At 45.2% G+C, this 12500-nt stretch overlaps 2 non-coding genes and 48 pseudogenes across 2 annotated transcripts; all 50 read right to left on the reverse strand.

Annotated features, from left to right (window-relative positions):
* LOC142129609 (5S ribosomal RNA) overlaps positions 1-69 on the reverse strand; it is a 119-nt pseudogene extending 50 nt beyond the window's left edge.
* Positions 70-153: 84 nt separating this feature from the next.
* On the reverse strand, positions 154-262 carry LOC142136835 (5S ribosomal RNA; annotated as a pseudogene).
* Positions 263-345: 83 nt separating this feature from the next.
* LOC142136326 (5S ribosomal RNA) lies at positions 346-464 on the reverse strand (annotated as a pseudogene).
* Positions 465-549: 85 nt separating this feature from the next.
* On the reverse strand, positions 550-668 carry LOC142134377 (5S ribosomal RNA; annotated as a pseudogene).
* An 84-nt stretch (positions 669-752) lies between these two features.
* On the reverse strand, positions 753-871 carry LOC142119352 (5S ribosomal RNA; annotated as a pseudogene).
* Positions 872-953: 82 nt separating this feature from the next.
* Positions 954-1072, reverse strand: LOC142125369 (5S ribosomal RNA; annotated as a pseudogene).
* An 83-nt stretch (positions 1073-1155) lies between these two features.
* On the reverse strand, positions 1156-1274 carry LOC142135444 (5S ribosomal RNA; annotated as a pseudogene).
* A 287-nt stretch (positions 1275-1561) lies between these two features.
* Positions 1562-1680, reverse strand: LOC142136060 (5S ribosomal RNA; annotated as a pseudogene).
* An 87-nt stretch (positions 1681-1767) lies between these two features.
* LOC142136836 (5S ribosomal RNA) lies at positions 1768-1876 on the reverse strand (annotated as a pseudogene).
* Positions 1877-1959: 83 nt separating this feature from the next.
* On the reverse strand, positions 1960-2078 carry LOC142136327 (5S ribosomal RNA; annotated as a pseudogene).
* An 85-nt stretch (positions 2079-2163) lies between these two features.
* Positions 2164-2282, reverse strand: LOC142134389 (5S ribosomal RNA; annotated as a pseudogene).
* Positions 2283-2366: 84 nt separating this feature from the next.
* LOC142119363 (5S ribosomal RNA) lies at positions 2367-2485 on the reverse strand (annotated as a pseudogene).
* An 82-nt stretch (positions 2486-2567) lies between these two features.
* LOC142125380 (5S ribosomal RNA) lies at positions 2568-2686 on the reverse strand (annotated as a pseudogene).
* An 83-nt stretch (positions 2687-2769) lies between these two features.
* Positions 2770-2888, reverse strand: LOC142135455 (5S ribosomal RNA; annotated as a pseudogene).
* Positions 2889-3175: 287 nt separating this feature from the next.
* Positions 3176-3294, reverse strand: LOC142133417 (5S ribosomal RNA; annotated as a pseudogene).
* An 86-nt stretch (positions 3295-3380) lies between these two features.
* On the reverse strand, positions 3381-3499 carry LOC142136438 (5S ribosomal RNA; annotated as a pseudogene).
* Positions 3500-3584: 85 nt separating this feature from the next.
* Positions 3585-3703, reverse strand: LOC142120350 (5S ribosomal RNA; annotated as a pseudogene).
* Positions 3704-3786: 83 nt separating this feature from the next.
* LOC142122937 (5S ribosomal RNA) lies at positions 3787-3905 on the reverse strand (annotated as a pseudogene).
* Positions 3906-3990: 85 nt separating this feature from the next.
* On the reverse strand, positions 3991-4109 carry LOC142130266 (5S ribosomal RNA; annotated as a pseudogene).
* Positions 4110-4385: 276 nt separating this feature from the next.
* LOC142136328 (5S ribosomal RNA) lies at positions 4386-4504 on the reverse strand (annotated as a pseudogene).
* An 85-nt stretch (positions 4505-4589) lies between these two features.
* On the reverse strand, positions 4590-4709 carry LOC142136453 (5S ribosomal RNA; annotated as a pseudogene).
* Positions 4710-4793: 84 nt separating this feature from the next.
* On the reverse strand, positions 4794-4912 carry LOC142119374 (5S ribosomal RNA; annotated as a pseudogene).
* An 83-nt stretch (positions 4913-4995) lies between these two features.
* LOC142125391 (5S ribosomal RNA) lies at positions 4996-5114 on the reverse strand (annotated as a pseudogene).
* An 83-nt stretch (positions 5115-5197) lies between these two features.
* Positions 5198-5316, reverse strand: LOC142136391 (5S ribosomal RNA; annotated as a pseudogene).
* A 287-nt stretch (positions 5317-5603) lies between these two features.
* LOC142136159 (5S ribosomal RNA) lies at positions 5604-5722 on the reverse strand (annotated as a pseudogene).
* Positions 5723-5808: 86 nt separating this feature from the next.
* Positions 5809-5927, reverse strand: LOC142136578 (5S ribosomal RNA; annotated as a pseudogene).
* Positions 5928-6012: 85 nt separating this feature from the next.
* Positions 6013-6131, reverse strand: LOC142112459 (5S ribosomal RNA). The gene has a single exon (XR_012681226.1). It is a non-coding gene; the product is annotated as a 5S ribosomal RNA (ribosomal RNA).
* Positions 6132-6214: 83 nt separating this feature from the next.
* Positions 6215-6333, reverse strand: LOC142136208 (5S ribosomal RNA; annotated as a pseudogene).
* An 83-nt stretch (positions 6334-6416) lies between these two features.
* On the reverse strand, positions 6417-6535 carry LOC142132936 (5S ribosomal RNA; annotated as a pseudogene).
* Positions 6536-6619: 84 nt separating this feature from the next.
* On the reverse strand, positions 6620-6728 carry LOC142136784 (5S ribosomal RNA; annotated as a pseudogene).
* An 81-nt stretch (positions 6729-6809) lies between these two features.
* LOC142130763 (5S ribosomal RNA) lies at positions 6810-6928 on the reverse strand (annotated as a pseudogene).
* An 83-nt stretch (positions 6929-7011) lies between these two features.
* LOC142136638 (5S ribosomal RNA) lies at positions 7012-7130 on the reverse strand (annotated as a pseudogene).
* A 673-nt stretch (positions 7131-7803) lies between these two features.
* Positions 7804-7922, reverse strand: LOC142134166 (5S ribosomal RNA; annotated as a pseudogene).
* Positions 7923-8208: 286 nt separating this feature from the next.
* LOC142122409 (5S ribosomal RNA) lies at positions 8209-8327 on the reverse strand (annotated as a pseudogene).
* Positions 8328-8410: 83 nt separating this feature from the next.
* Positions 8411-8529, reverse strand: LOC142120123 (5S ribosomal RNA; annotated as a pseudogene).
* An 83-nt stretch (positions 8530-8612) lies between these two features.
* On the reverse strand, positions 8613-8731 carry LOC142133764 (5S ribosomal RNA; annotated as a pseudogene).
* Positions 8732-8825: 94 nt separating this feature from the next.
* On the reverse strand, positions 8826-8944 carry LOC142133335 (5S ribosomal RNA; annotated as a pseudogene).
* Positions 8945-9224: 280 nt separating this feature from the next.
* Positions 9225-9343, reverse strand: LOC142136290 (5S ribosomal RNA; annotated as a pseudogene).
* An 83-nt stretch (positions 9344-9426) lies between these two features.
* LOC142136815 (5S ribosomal RNA) lies at positions 9427-9545 on the reverse strand (annotated as a pseudogene).
* Positions 9546-9821: 276 nt separating this feature from the next.
* On the reverse strand, positions 9822-9940 carry LOC142119275 (5S ribosomal RNA; annotated as a pseudogene).
* An 84-nt stretch (positions 9941-10024) lies between these two features.
* On the reverse strand, positions 10025-10143 carry LOC142136532 (5S ribosomal RNA; annotated as a pseudogene).
* An 84-nt stretch (positions 10144-10227) lies between these two features.
* LOC142122310 (5S ribosomal RNA) lies at positions 10228-10346 on the reverse strand (annotated as a pseudogene).
* Positions 10347-10427: 81 nt separating this feature from the next.
* On the reverse strand, positions 10428-10546 carry LOC142136494 (5S ribosomal RNA; annotated as a pseudogene).
* Positions 10547-10629: 83 nt separating this feature from the next.
* Positions 10630-10748, reverse strand: LOC142111303 (5S ribosomal RNA). The gene has a single exon (XR_012680949.1). It is a non-coding gene; the product is annotated as a 5S ribosomal RNA (ribosomal RNA).
* An 84-nt stretch (positions 10749-10832) lies between these two features.
* On the reverse strand, positions 10833-10951 carry LOC142119960 (5S ribosomal RNA; annotated as a pseudogene).
* An 83-nt stretch (positions 10952-11034) lies between these two features.
* On the reverse strand, positions 11035-11153 carry LOC142136333 (5S ribosomal RNA; annotated as a pseudogene).
* Positions 11154-11236: 83 nt separating this feature from the next.
* LOC142132612 (5S ribosomal RNA) lies at positions 11237-11355 on the reverse strand (annotated as a pseudogene).
* An 84-nt stretch (positions 11356-11439) lies between these two features.
* LOC142136785 (5S ribosomal RNA) lies at positions 11440-11548 on the reverse strand (annotated as a pseudogene).
* An 81-nt stretch (positions 11549-11629) lies between these two features.
* Positions 11630-11748, reverse strand: LOC142130774 (5S ribosomal RNA; annotated as a pseudogene).
* An 83-nt stretch (positions 11749-11831) lies between these two features.
* Positions 11832-11950, reverse strand: LOC142136639 (5S ribosomal RNA; annotated as a pseudogene).
* Between the last annotated feature and the right edge of the window lie 550 nt (positions 11951-12500).

Genomic DNA, 12500 nt, shown 5'->3' on the forward strand with positions numbered 1-12500 from the left:
AGGCCCAGCCCTGCTTAGTTTCCAAGATCAGACGAGATAGGGCTTGTTAAGGGTGGTGTGGCTGTAAGTATTGGTTTTCTAATGACCTACATCTCTTATACATCTCAAAATCAGCATCGAGGGAAGCCGGAAAAAGAGAAAATAAAACAGAAAGTACTACAGCACCTGGTATTCCCAGGTGGTCTCCCAACCAAGTACTAACCAGGCCCAGCTCTGCTTAGCTTCCAAGATCAGGCTTGTTCAGGGTGGTGTGGCTGTATGTAATGATCCCTAATGACCTACATCTCTTATACATCTCAAAACCAGCATTGAAGGAAGCCGGAACAAGAGAAAATAAAAAAAAAAGGCCTACAGTGCCTCGTATTCCCAGGTGGTCTCCCATCCAAGCACTAACCAGGCCCGGCCCTGCTTAGCTTCCAAGATCAGACGATATTGGGCTTGTTCAGGGTGGTGTGGTTGTAGGTGTTGGTTTCCTAATGACCTACATCTCTTATACATCTAAAAAAACCTGCATTGAAGGAAGCCGGAACAAGAGAAAATAAAAAAAAAGGCCTACAGCGCCTGGTATTCCCAGTTGGTCTCTCATCCAAGTACTAACAAGGCCCAGCCCTGCTTAGCTTCCAAAATCAGACAAGATTGGGCTTGTTCAGAGTGGTGTGGCTGTAGGCATTGGTTTCCTTTTCACCTACATCTCTTATACATCTCAAAATCAGCATCGAGGGAAGCCGGAAAAAGAGAAAATAAAACAGAAAGTACTACAGCACCTGGTATTCCCAGGTGGTCTCCCAACCAAGTACTAACCAGGCCCAGCTCTGCTTAGCTTCCAAGATCAGACGAGATTGGGCTTGTTCAGGGTGGTGTGGCTGTATGTAATGATCCCTAATGACCTACATCTCTTATACATCTCAAAACCAGCATTGAAGGAAGCCTGAACAAGAGAAAATAAAAAAAAAGGCCTACAGCACCTGGTATTCCCAGGTGGTCTCCCATCCAAGCACTAACCAGGCCCGGCCCTGCTTAGCTTCCAAGATCAGACGATATTGGGCTTGTTCAGGGTGGTGTGGTTGTAGGTATTGGTTTCCTAATGACCTACATCTCTTATACATCTCAAAACCAGTATTGAAGGAAGCCGGAACAAGAGAAAATAAAAAAAAAGGCCTATAGCGCCTGGTATTCCCAGGTGGTCTCTCATCCAAGTACTAACCAGGCCCAGCCCTGCTTAGCTTCCAAAATCAGACGAGATTGAGCTTGTTCAGGGTTGTGTGGCTGTAGGTATTTTTTTCCTATTGACCTACATCTCTTATACATCTGAAAACCAGCATTGAAGGATGCCGGAACAAGAGAAAGTAAAAAAAAATGGCCTACAGCACCTGGTATTCCCAGGTGGTCTCCCATCCAAAAACTAACCAAGCCCGGTCCTGCTTAGCTTCCAAGATCAGAGGAGAATGGGCTTGTTCAGGGTGGTGTGCCTGCTGATATTAGTTTCCTTATGGCCTACATCTCTTATACATCTCAAAACCAGCATTGAAGGAAGCCGGAACAAGAGAAAATAAAAAAAAAAGGCCTACAGCGCCTGGTATTCCCAGGTGGTCTCCCATCCAAGCACTAACCAGGCCTGACCCTGCTTAGCTTCCAAGATCAGATGATATTGGGCTTGTTCAGGGTGGTGTGGTTGAAGGTATTGGTTTCCTAATGACCTACATCTCTTATACATCTAAAAAAAACCTGCATTGAAGGAAGCCGGAACAAGAGAAAATAAAACAGAAAGTACTACAGCACCTGGTATTCCCAGGTGGTCTCCCAACCAAGTACTAACCAGGCCCAGCTCTGCTTAGCTTCCAAGATCAGGCTTGTTCAGGGTGGTGTGGCTGTATGTAATGATCCCTAATGACCTACATCTCTTATACATCTCAAAACCAGCATTGAAGGAAGCCGGAACAAGAGAAAATAAAAAAAAAAGGCCTACAGTGCCTCGTATTCCCAGGTGGTCTCCCATCCAAGCACTAACCAGGCCCGGCCCTGCTTAGCTTCCAAGATCAGACGATATTGGGCTTGTTCAGGGTGGTGTGGTTGTAGGTGTTGGTTTCCTAATGACCTACATCTCTTATACATCTAAAAAAACCTGCATTGAAGGAAGCCGGAACAAGAGAAAATAAAAAAAAAGGCCTACAGCGCCTGGTATTCCCAGTTGGTCTCTCATCCAAGTACTAACAAGGCCCAGCCCTGCTTAGCTTCCAAAATCAGACAAGATTGGGCTTGTTCAGAGTGGTGTGGCTGTAGGCATTGGTTTCCTTTTCACCTACATCTCTTATACATCTCAAAATCAGCATCGAGGGAAGCCGGAAAAAGAGAAAATAAAACAGAAAGTACTACAGCACCTGGTATTCCCAGGTGGTCTCCCAACCAAGTACTAACCAGGCCCAGCTCTGCTTAGCTTCCAAGATCAGACGAGATTGGGCTTGTTCAGGGTGGTGTGGCTGTATGTAATGATCCCTAATGACCTACATCTCTTATACATCTCAAAACCAGCATTGAAGGAAGCCTGAACAAGAGAAAATAAAAAAAAAGGCCTACAGCACCTGGTATTCCCAGGTGGTCTCCCATCCAAGCACTAACCAGGCCCGGCCCTGCTTAGCTTCCAAGATCAGACGATATTGGGCTTGTTCAGGGTGGTGTGGTTGTAGGTATTGGTTTCCTAATGACCTACATCTCTTATACATCTCAAAACCAGTATTGAAGGAAGCCGGAACAAGAGAAAATAAAAAAAAAGGCCTATAGCGCCTGGTATTCCCAGGTGGTCTCTCATCCAAGTACTAACCAGGCCCAGCCCTGCTTAGCTTCCAAAATCAGACGAGATTGAGCTTGTTCAGGGTTGTGTGGCTGTAGGTATTTTTTTCCTATTGACCTACATCTCTTATACATCTGAAAACCAGCATTGAAGGATGCCGGAACAAGAGAAAGTAAAAAAAAATGGCCTACAGCACCTGGTATTCCCAGGTGGTCTCCCATCCAAAAACTAACCAAGCCCGGTCCTGCTTAGCTTCCAAGATCAGAGGAGAATGGGCTTGTTCAGGGTGGTGTGCCTGCTGATATTAGTTTCCTTATGGCCTACATCTCTTATACATCTCAAAACCAGCATTGAAGGAAGCCGGAACAAGAGAAAATAAAAAAAAAAGGCCTACAGCACCTGGTATTCCCAGGTGGTCTCCCATCCAAGCACTAACCAGGCCTGACCCTGCTTAGCTTCCAAGATCAGATGATATTGGGCTTGTTCAGGGTGGTGTGGTTGAAGGTATTGGTTTCCTAATGACCTACATCTCTTATACATCTAAAAAAAACCTGCATTGAAGGAAGCCGGAACAAGAGAAAATAAAAAAAAAGGCCTACAGCGCCTGGTATTCCCAGGTGGTCTCTCATCCAAGTACTAAACAGGCCTGGCCTTGCTTAGCTTCCAAGATAAGATGATATTGGGCTTGTTCAGGGTGGTGTGATTGTAGGTATTGGTTTCGTGATGACCTACATCTCTTATACATCTCAAAACCAGCATTGAAGGAAGCCAGAAAAAGAGAAAATAAAAAAAAAAAGGCCTACAGCACCTGGTATTCCCAGGTGGTCTCCCATCCAAGTACTAACCAGGCCTGACCTTGCTTAGCTTCCAAGATCAGACAAGATTGGGCTTGTTCAGGGTGGTGTGGCTGTAGGTATTGGGTTTCTAATGACCTACATCTCTTATACATCTCAAAACCAGCATTGAGGAAGCCGGAACAAGAGAAAATAAAAAAAAAAGGCCTACAGCAACTGGTATTCCCAGGTGGTCTCCCATCCAAGTACTAACCAGGCCCAGCCCTGCTTAGTTTCCAAGATCTGATGAGATTGGGCTTGTTCAGGGTTGTGTGGCTGTAGTTATTGGTTTCCTAATGACCTACATCTCTTATACATCTGAAAACCAGCATTGAGGGAAGCCGGAACAAGAGAAAATAAAAAAAAAAAAGCCTACAGCGCCTGGTATTCCCAGGTGGTCTCCCATCCAAGTATAAACCAGGCCTGACCCTGCTTAGCTTCCAAGATCAGATGATATAGGGCTTGTTCAGAGTAGTGTGGCTGTAGGCTTTGGTTTCCTAATGGCCTACATCTCTTATACATCTCAAAATCACCATTGAAGGAGGCGGGAATAAAAGAAAATAAAACAAAAAGGCCTACAGCACCTGGTATTCCCAGGTGTTCTCCCAACCAAGTACTAACCAGGCCCAGCTCTGCTTAGCTTCGAAGATCAGGCTTGTTCAGGGTGGTGTGGCTGTATGTAATGATCCCTAATGACCTACATCTCTTATACATCTCAAAACCAGCATTGAATCAAGCCGGAACAAGAGAAAATAAAAAAAAAAGGCCTACAGTGCCTCGTATTCCCAGGTGGTCTCCCATCCAAGCACTAACCAGGCCCGGCCCTGCTTAGCTTCCAAGATCAGACGATATTGGGCTTGTTCAGGGTGGTGTGGTTGTAGGTATTGGTTTCCTAATGACCTACATCTCTTATACATCTAAAAAAACCTGCATTGAAGGAAGCCGGAACAAGAGAAAATAAAAAAAAAGGCCTACAGCGCCTGGTATTCCCAGGTGGTCTCTCATCCAAGGTACTAACAAGGCCCAGCCCTGCTTAGCTTCCAAAATCAGACAAGATTGGGCTTGTTCAGAGTGGTGTGGCTGTAGGCATTGGTTTCCTTTTCACCTACATCTCTTATACATCTCAAAATCAGCATCGAGGGAAGCCGGAAAAAGAGAAAATAAAACAGAAAGTACTACAGCACCTGGTATTCCCAGGTGGTCTCCCAACCAAGTACTAACCAGGCCCAGCTCTGCTTAGCTTCCAAGATCAGACGAGATTGGGCTTGTTCAGGGTGGTGTGGCTGTATGTAATGATCCCTAATGACCTACATCTCTTATACATCTCAAAACCAGCATTGAAGGAAGCCTGAACAAGAGAAAATAAAAAAAAAAGGCCTACAGCACCTGGTATTCCCAGGTGGTCTCCCATCCAAGCACTAACCAGGCCCGGCCCTGCTTAGCTTCCAAGATCAGACGATATTGGGCTTGTTCAGGGTGGTGTGGTTGTAGGTATTGGTTTCCTAATGACCTACATCTCTTATACATCTCAAAACCAGTATTGAAGGAAGCCGGAACAAGAGAAAATAAAAAAAAAGGCCGATAGCGCCTGGTATTCCCAGGTGGTCTCTCATCCAAGTACTAACCAGGCCCAGCCCTGCTTAGCTTCCAAAATCAGACGAGATTGAGCTTGTTCAGGGTTGTGTGGCTGTAGGTATTTTTTTCCTATTGACCTACATCTCTTATACATCTGAAAACCAGCATTGAAGGATGCCGGAACAAGAGAAAGTAAAAAAAAATGGCCTACAGCACCTGGTATTCCCAGGTGGTCTCCCATCCAAAAACTAACCAAGCCCGGTCCTGCTTAGCTTCCAAGATCAGAGGAGAATGGGCTTGTTCAGGGTGGTGTGCCTGCTGATATTAGTTTCCTTATGGCCTACATCTCTTATACATCTCAAAACCAGCATTGAAGGAAGCCGGAACAAGAGAAAATAAAAAAAAAAGGCCTACAGCGCCTGGTATTCCCAGGTGGTCTCCCATCCAAGCACTAACCAGGCCTGGCCCTGCTTAGCTTCCAAGATCAGATGATATTGGGCTTGTTCAGGGTGGTGTGGTTGAAGGTATTGGTTTCCTAATGACCTACATCTCTTATACATCTAAAAAAAACCTGCATTGAAGGAAGCCGGAACAAGAGAAAATAAAAAAAAAGGCCTACAGCGCCTGGTATTTCCAGGTGGTCTCTCATCCAAGTACTAACCAGGCCTGGCCTTGCTTAGCTTCCAAGATAAGATGATATTGGGCTTGTTCAGGGTGGTGTGATTGTAGGTATTGGTTTCGTGATGACCTACATCTCTTATACATCTCAAAACCAGCATTGAAGGAAGCCAGAAAAAGAGAAAATAAAAAAAAAAAGGCCTACAGCACCTGGTATTCCCAGGTGGTCTCCCATCCAAGTACTAACCAGGCCCGACCTTGCTTAGCTTCCAAGATCAGACAAGATTGGGCTTGTTCAGGGTGGTGTGGCTGTAGGTATTTGCTTTTTAATGACCTACATCTCTTATACATCTCAAAACCAGCATTGAAGTAAGCCGGAACAAGAGAAAATGAAAAAAAAGTCCTACTGCACTTGTTATTCACAGGTGGTCTCCCATCCAAGTACTAAGCAGGCCCAGCCCTGCTTAGCTTCCAAGATCAGATGAGATTGGGCTTGCTCAGGGTGGTGCGGCTGTATTTATTTGCTTTTTAATGACCTACATCTCTTATACATCTCAAAACCAGCATTGAAGTAAGCCGGAACAAGAGAAAATGAAAAAAAAGTCCTACTGCACTTGTTATTCCCAGGTGGTCTCCCATCCAAGTACTAACCAGGCCCAGCCCTGCTTAGCTTCCAAGATCAGAAGAGATTGGGCTTGTTCAGTGTGGTGCGGCTGTAGGTACTGGTTTCCTAATGACCTACATCTCTTATACATCTCAAAACCAGCATCGAGGGAAGCCGGAAAAAGAGAAAATAAAACAGAAAGTCCTACAGCACCTGGTATTCCCAGGTGGTCTCCCAACCAAGTACTAACCAGGCCCAGCGCTGCTTAGCTTCCAAGATCAGGCATGTTCAGGGTGGTGTGGCTGAATGTAATGATTCGTAATGACCTACATCTCTTATACATCTCAAAACCAGCATTGAAGGAAGCCAGATCAAGAGAAAATAAAAAAAAGGCCTACAGCACCTGGTATTCCCAGGTATTCTCGCATCCAAGTACTAACCAGGCCCGGCCCTGCATAGCTTCCAAGATCAGACGAGATTGGGCTTGTTCAGGGTGGTGTGGCTGTATGTAATGATCCCTAATGACCTACATCTCTTATACATCTCAAAACCAGCATTGAAGGAAGCCGGAACAAGAGAAAATAAAAAAAAAAGGTCTACAGCGCCTGGTATTCCCAGGTTGTCTCCCATCCAAGTACTAACCAGGCTCGGCCCTGCTTAGCTTCCAAGATCAGATGATATTGGGCTTGTTCAGGGTGGTGTGGTTGCAGGTATTGGTTTTCTAATGACCTACATCTCTTATACATCTCAAAACCTGCATTGAAGGAAGCCGCAACAAGAGAAAATAAATAAAAAAAAGGCCTACAGTACCTGGTATTCCCAGGTGCTCTCCCACCCAAGTACTAACCAGGCCCGATCCTGCTTAGCTTCCAAGACCAGGTTTGTTCAGGGTGGTGTTTCTGTAGGTATTGGTTTTCTAATGACCTACATCTCTTATACATCTCAAAACCAGCATTGAAGGAAGCCGGAACAAGAGAAAATAAAAAAAAAAAGCCTACAGCACCTGGTATTCCCTGGTGGTCTCCCATCCAAGTACTAACCAATCCTGGACCTGCTTAGCTTCCCAGATCAGACGAGATTGGGCTTGTTCTGGGTTGTATGACTGCTGATATTGGTTTCTTTATGGCCTACATCTCTTATACATCTCAAAACCAGCATTGAAGGAAGCCGGAACAAGAGAAAATAAAAAAAAATGCCTGCAGCACATGGTATATCCAGGTGCTCTCCCACCCAAGTACTAACCAGGCCCGATCCTGCTTAGCTTCCAAGACCAGGTTTGTTCAGGGTGGTGTTTCTGTAGGTATTGGTTTTCTAATGACCTACATATCTTACACATCTCATAACCAGCATTGAAGGAAGCCGGAACAAGAGAAAATAAAAAAAATAGCCTACAGCACCTGCTATTCCCAGGTGGTCTCCCATCCAAGTACTAACCAGGCCGGGCCCTGCTTAACTTCCAAGATCAGATGATATTGGGCTTGTTCAGGGTGGTGTGATTGCAGGTATTGGTTTCCTAATGACCTACATCTCTTATACATCTCAAAACCAACATTGAAGGAAGCCGGAACAAGAGAAAATAAAAAAGAAAGGCCTGCAGCGCCTGGTATTCCCAGGTGGTCTCCCATCCAAACACTAACCAGGTCCGGCCCTGCTTAGCTACAAAGATCAGATGATATTGTGCTTGTTCAGGGTGGTGTGATTGTAAGTATTGGTTTTCTAATGACCTACATCTCTTATACATCTCAAAACCAGCATTGAAGGAAGCCGGAACAAGAGAAAATAAAAAAAAAGGTGTATGGCACCTGGTATTCCCAGGTGGTCTCCCATCCAAGTACTAACCAGGCCCAGCCCTGCTTAGCTTCCAAGATCAGATGAGATTGGGCTTGTTCAGGGTGGTGTGGCTGTAGGTATTGGTTTGCTAATGACCTACATCATTTATACATCTGAAAACCAGCATTGAAGGCAGCCGGAACAAGAGAAAATTAAAAAAAAGGCCTACAGCACCTGGTATTCCCAGGTGGTCTCCCATCCAAGTACTGACCAGGCCTGGCCCTGCTTAGCTTCAAAGATCAGACGAGATTGGGCTTGTTCAGGGTGGTGTGGCTGTAGGTATTGGTTCCTTAATTACCTATATCTCTTATACATCTCAAAACCAGCATCGAAGGAAGCCGAAACAGGAGAAAATGAAAAAAAAGTCCTACAGCACCTGGTATTCCCAGGTGGTCTCCCTTCCAAATACTAACCAGGCCCGGTCTTGCTTATCTTCCAAGATCAGACGTGATTGGGCTTGTTCAGGGTGGTGTGACTGTTGGTATTGGTATTGGTATTGGTTTTCTAATGACCTACATCTCTTATACATCTCAAAACCAGCATTGAAGGAAGCCGGAACAAGAGAAAATAAAAAAAAGGTGTATGGCACCTGGTATTCCCAGGTGGTCTCCCATCCAAGTACGAACCAGGCCCAGTCCTGCTTAGCTTCCAAGATCAGATGAGATTGGGCTTGTTCAGGGTGGTGTGGCTGTAGGTATTGGTTTCCTAATGACCTACATCATTTATACATCTGAAAACCAGCATTAAAGGCAGCCGTAACAAGAGAAAATAAAAAAAAAGGCCTACAGCACCTGGTATTACCAGGTGGTCTCCCATCCAAGTACTGACCAGGCCCGGCTTAGCTTCAAACATCAGACGAGATTGGGCTTGTTCAGGGTGGTGTGGCTGTAGGTATTGGTTTCTTAATGACCTACATCTCTTATACATCTGAAAACCAGCATTGAAGGAAGCCGGAACAAGAGAAAATGAAAAAAAAGTCCTACAGCAACCGGTATTCCCAGGTGGTCTCCCATCCAAGTACTAACCAGGACTGGTCCTGCTTAGCTTCCAAGATCAGATGAGATTGGACTTGCTCAGGGTGGTGTGGCTGCAGGTATTGGTTTCCTGATGACCTACATCTCTTATACATCTCAAAACCAGCATTGAAGGAAGCCGGAATAAGAGAAAAAAAAAAAAAAGGCCTACAGCGCCTGGTATTCCCAGGTGGTCTCCCATCCAAGAACTAACCAAGCAAGGCCCTGCTTAGCTTCCAAGATCAGACGATATTGGGCTTGTTCAGGGTGGTGTGGTTGTAGGTATTGGTTTTCTGATGACCTACATCTCTTATACATCTGAAAACCAGCTTTGATGGAAGCCGGAACAAGAGAAAATAAAAAAAATAGGCCTACAGCACCAGATATTCCCAGGTGGTCTCCCACTCAAGTACTAACTAGGCCTGACCCTACTTAGCTTCCAAGATCAGGCTTGTTCAGGGTGGTGTGGCTGTAGTTATTGGTTTTCTAATGACCTACATCTCTTATACATCTCAAAACCAGCATTGAAGGAAGCCGGAACAAGAAAAAATAAAAAAAAAGGCCTACAGCACCTGGTATTCCCAGGTGGTCTCCCATCCAAGTACCAACCAGGCCCAGCTCTGCTTAGCTTCCAAGATCAGATGAGATTGGACTTGTTCAGGGTGGTGTGGCTGCAGGGATTGGTTTCCTTATGACCTACATCTCTTATATATCTCAAAACCAGCATTGAAGGAAGCCGGAATAAGAGAAAATAAAAATAAAAGGCCTACAGTGCCTGGTATTCCCAGGTGGTCTCCCATGCAAGTATTAACCAAGCCCGGCACTGCTTAGCTTCCAAGATCAGACGATATTGGGCTTGTTCAGGGTGGTGTGATTGTAGGTACTGGTTTTCTAATGACCTACATCTCTTATACAGCTGAAAACCAGCATTGAAGGAAGACGGAACAAGAGAAAATAAAAAAAATTGACCTACAGCACCTGGTATTCCCAGGTGGTCTCCCACACAAGTACTAACCAGGCCCGACCCTGCTTAGCTTCCAATATCAAATGAGAATGGGCTTGTTCAGGGTGGTGTGGCTGTATGTAATGATCCCTAATGACCTACATCTCTTATACATCTCAAAACCAGCATTGAAGGAAGCCGGAACAAGAGAATAAAAAAAAAACGCCTACAGCACCTGGTATTCCCAGGTGGTCTCCCACCGAAGTACTAACCAGGCCCGACCTTGCTTAGCTTCCAAGATCAGACGATATTGGGCTTGCTCAGCGTAGTGTGATTGTAGGTACTGGTTTCCTAATGACCTACATCTATTATACATCTGAAAACCAGCATTGAAGGAAGCCGGAAAAAGAGAAAATTAAAAAAAAGTCCTACAGCACCTGGTATTCCCAGGTGGTCTCCCATCCAAGTACTAACCAGGCCCGACCCTGCTTAGCTTCCAAGATCAGATGAAAATGGGCTTGTTCAGGGTGGTGTGGCTGTAGGTATTGGCTTTCTAATGACCTACATCTCTTATACATCTCAAAACCAGCATTGAAGGAAGCCGGAACAAGAGAAAATAAAAAAAAAAGGCCTACAGCACCTGGTATTCCCAGGTGGTCTCCCATCCAAGTACTAACCATGCCCGACCCTGCTTAGTTTCCAAGATCAGACAAGATTGGGCTTGTTCAGGATGGTGTGGCTGTAGGTATTGGTGTATTAATTACCTGCATATCTTATACATCTCAAAACCAGCATTGACGGAAGCCGGAACAAGAGAAAATAAAAAAAATGGCCTACAGCACGTGGTATTTCCAGGTGGTCTCCCATCCAAGTACTAACCAGGCCTGACCCTGCTTAGTTTCCAAGATCAGATGAGATTGGGCTTGCTCAGGGTGGTGCGGCTGTATTTATTTGCTTTTTAATGACCTACATCTCTTATACATCTCAAAACCAGCATTGAAGTAAGCCGGAACAAGAGAAAATGAAAAAAAAGTCCTACTGCACTTGTTATTCCCAGGTGGTCTCCCATCCAAGTACTAACCAGGCCCAGCCCTGCTTAGCTTCCAAGATCAGAAGAGATTGGGCTTGTTCAGTGTGGTGCGGCCGTAGGTACTGGTTTCCTAATGACCTACATCTCTTATACATCTCAAAACCAGCATCGAGGGAAGCCGGAAAAAGAGAAAATAAAACAGAAAGTCCTACAGCACCTGGTATTCCCAGGTGGTCTCCCAACCAAGTACTAACCAGGCCCAGCGCTGCTTAGCTTCCAAGATCAGGCATGTTCAGGGTGGTGTGGCTGAATGTAATGATTCGTAATGACCTACATCTCTTATACATCTCAAAACCAGCATTGAAGGAAGCCAGATCAAGAGAAAATAAAAAAAAGGCCTACAGCACCTGGTATTCCCAGGTATTCTCGCATCCAAGTACTAACCAGGCCCGGCCCTGCATAGCTTCCAAGATCAGACGAGATTGGGCTTGTTCAGGGTGGTGTGGCTGTATGTAATGATCCCTAATGACCTACATCTCTTATACATCTCAAAACCAGCATTGAAGGAAGCCGGAACAAGAGAAAATAAAAAAAAAAGGTCTACAGCGCCTGGTATTCCCAGGTTGTCTCCCATCCAAGTACTAACCAGGCTCGGCCCTGCTTAGCTTCCAAGATCAGATGATATTGGGCTTGTTCAGGGTGGTGTGGTTGCAGGTATTGGTTTTCTAATGACCTACATCTCTTATACATCTCAAAACCTGCATTGAAGGAAGCCGCAACAAGAGAAAATAAATAAAAAAAAGGCCTACAGTACCTGGTATTCCCAGGTGCTCTCCCACCCAAGTACTAACCAGGCCCGATCCTGCTTAGCTTCCAAGACCAGGTTTGTTCAGGGTGGTGTTTCTGTAGGTATTGGTTTTCTAATGACCTACATCTCTTATACATCTCAAAACCAGCATTGAAGGAAGCCGGAACAAGAGAAAATAAAAAAAAAAAGCCTACAGCACCTGGTATTCCCTGGTGGTCTCCCATCCAAGTACTAACCAATCCTGGACCTGCTTAGCTTCCCAGATCAGACGAGATTGGGCTTGTTCTGGGTTGTATGACTGCTGATATTGGTTTCTTTATGGCCTACATCTCTTATACATCTCAAAACCAGCATTGAAGGAAGCCGGAACAAGAGAAAATAAAAAAAAATGCCTGCAGCACATGGTATATCCAGGTGCTCTCCCACCCAAGTACTAACCAGGCCCGATCCTGCTTAGC

The sequence above is a fragment of the Mixophyes fleayi genome, chromosome 1 (assembly GCF_038048845.1).
Source record: "Mixophyes fleayi isolate aMixFle1 chromosome 1, aMixFle1.hap1, whole genome shotgun sequence".
Classification (NCBI taxonomy): domain Eukaryota; kingdom Metazoa; phylum Chordata; class Amphibia; order Anura; family Limnodynastidae; genus Mixophyes; species Mixophyes fleayi.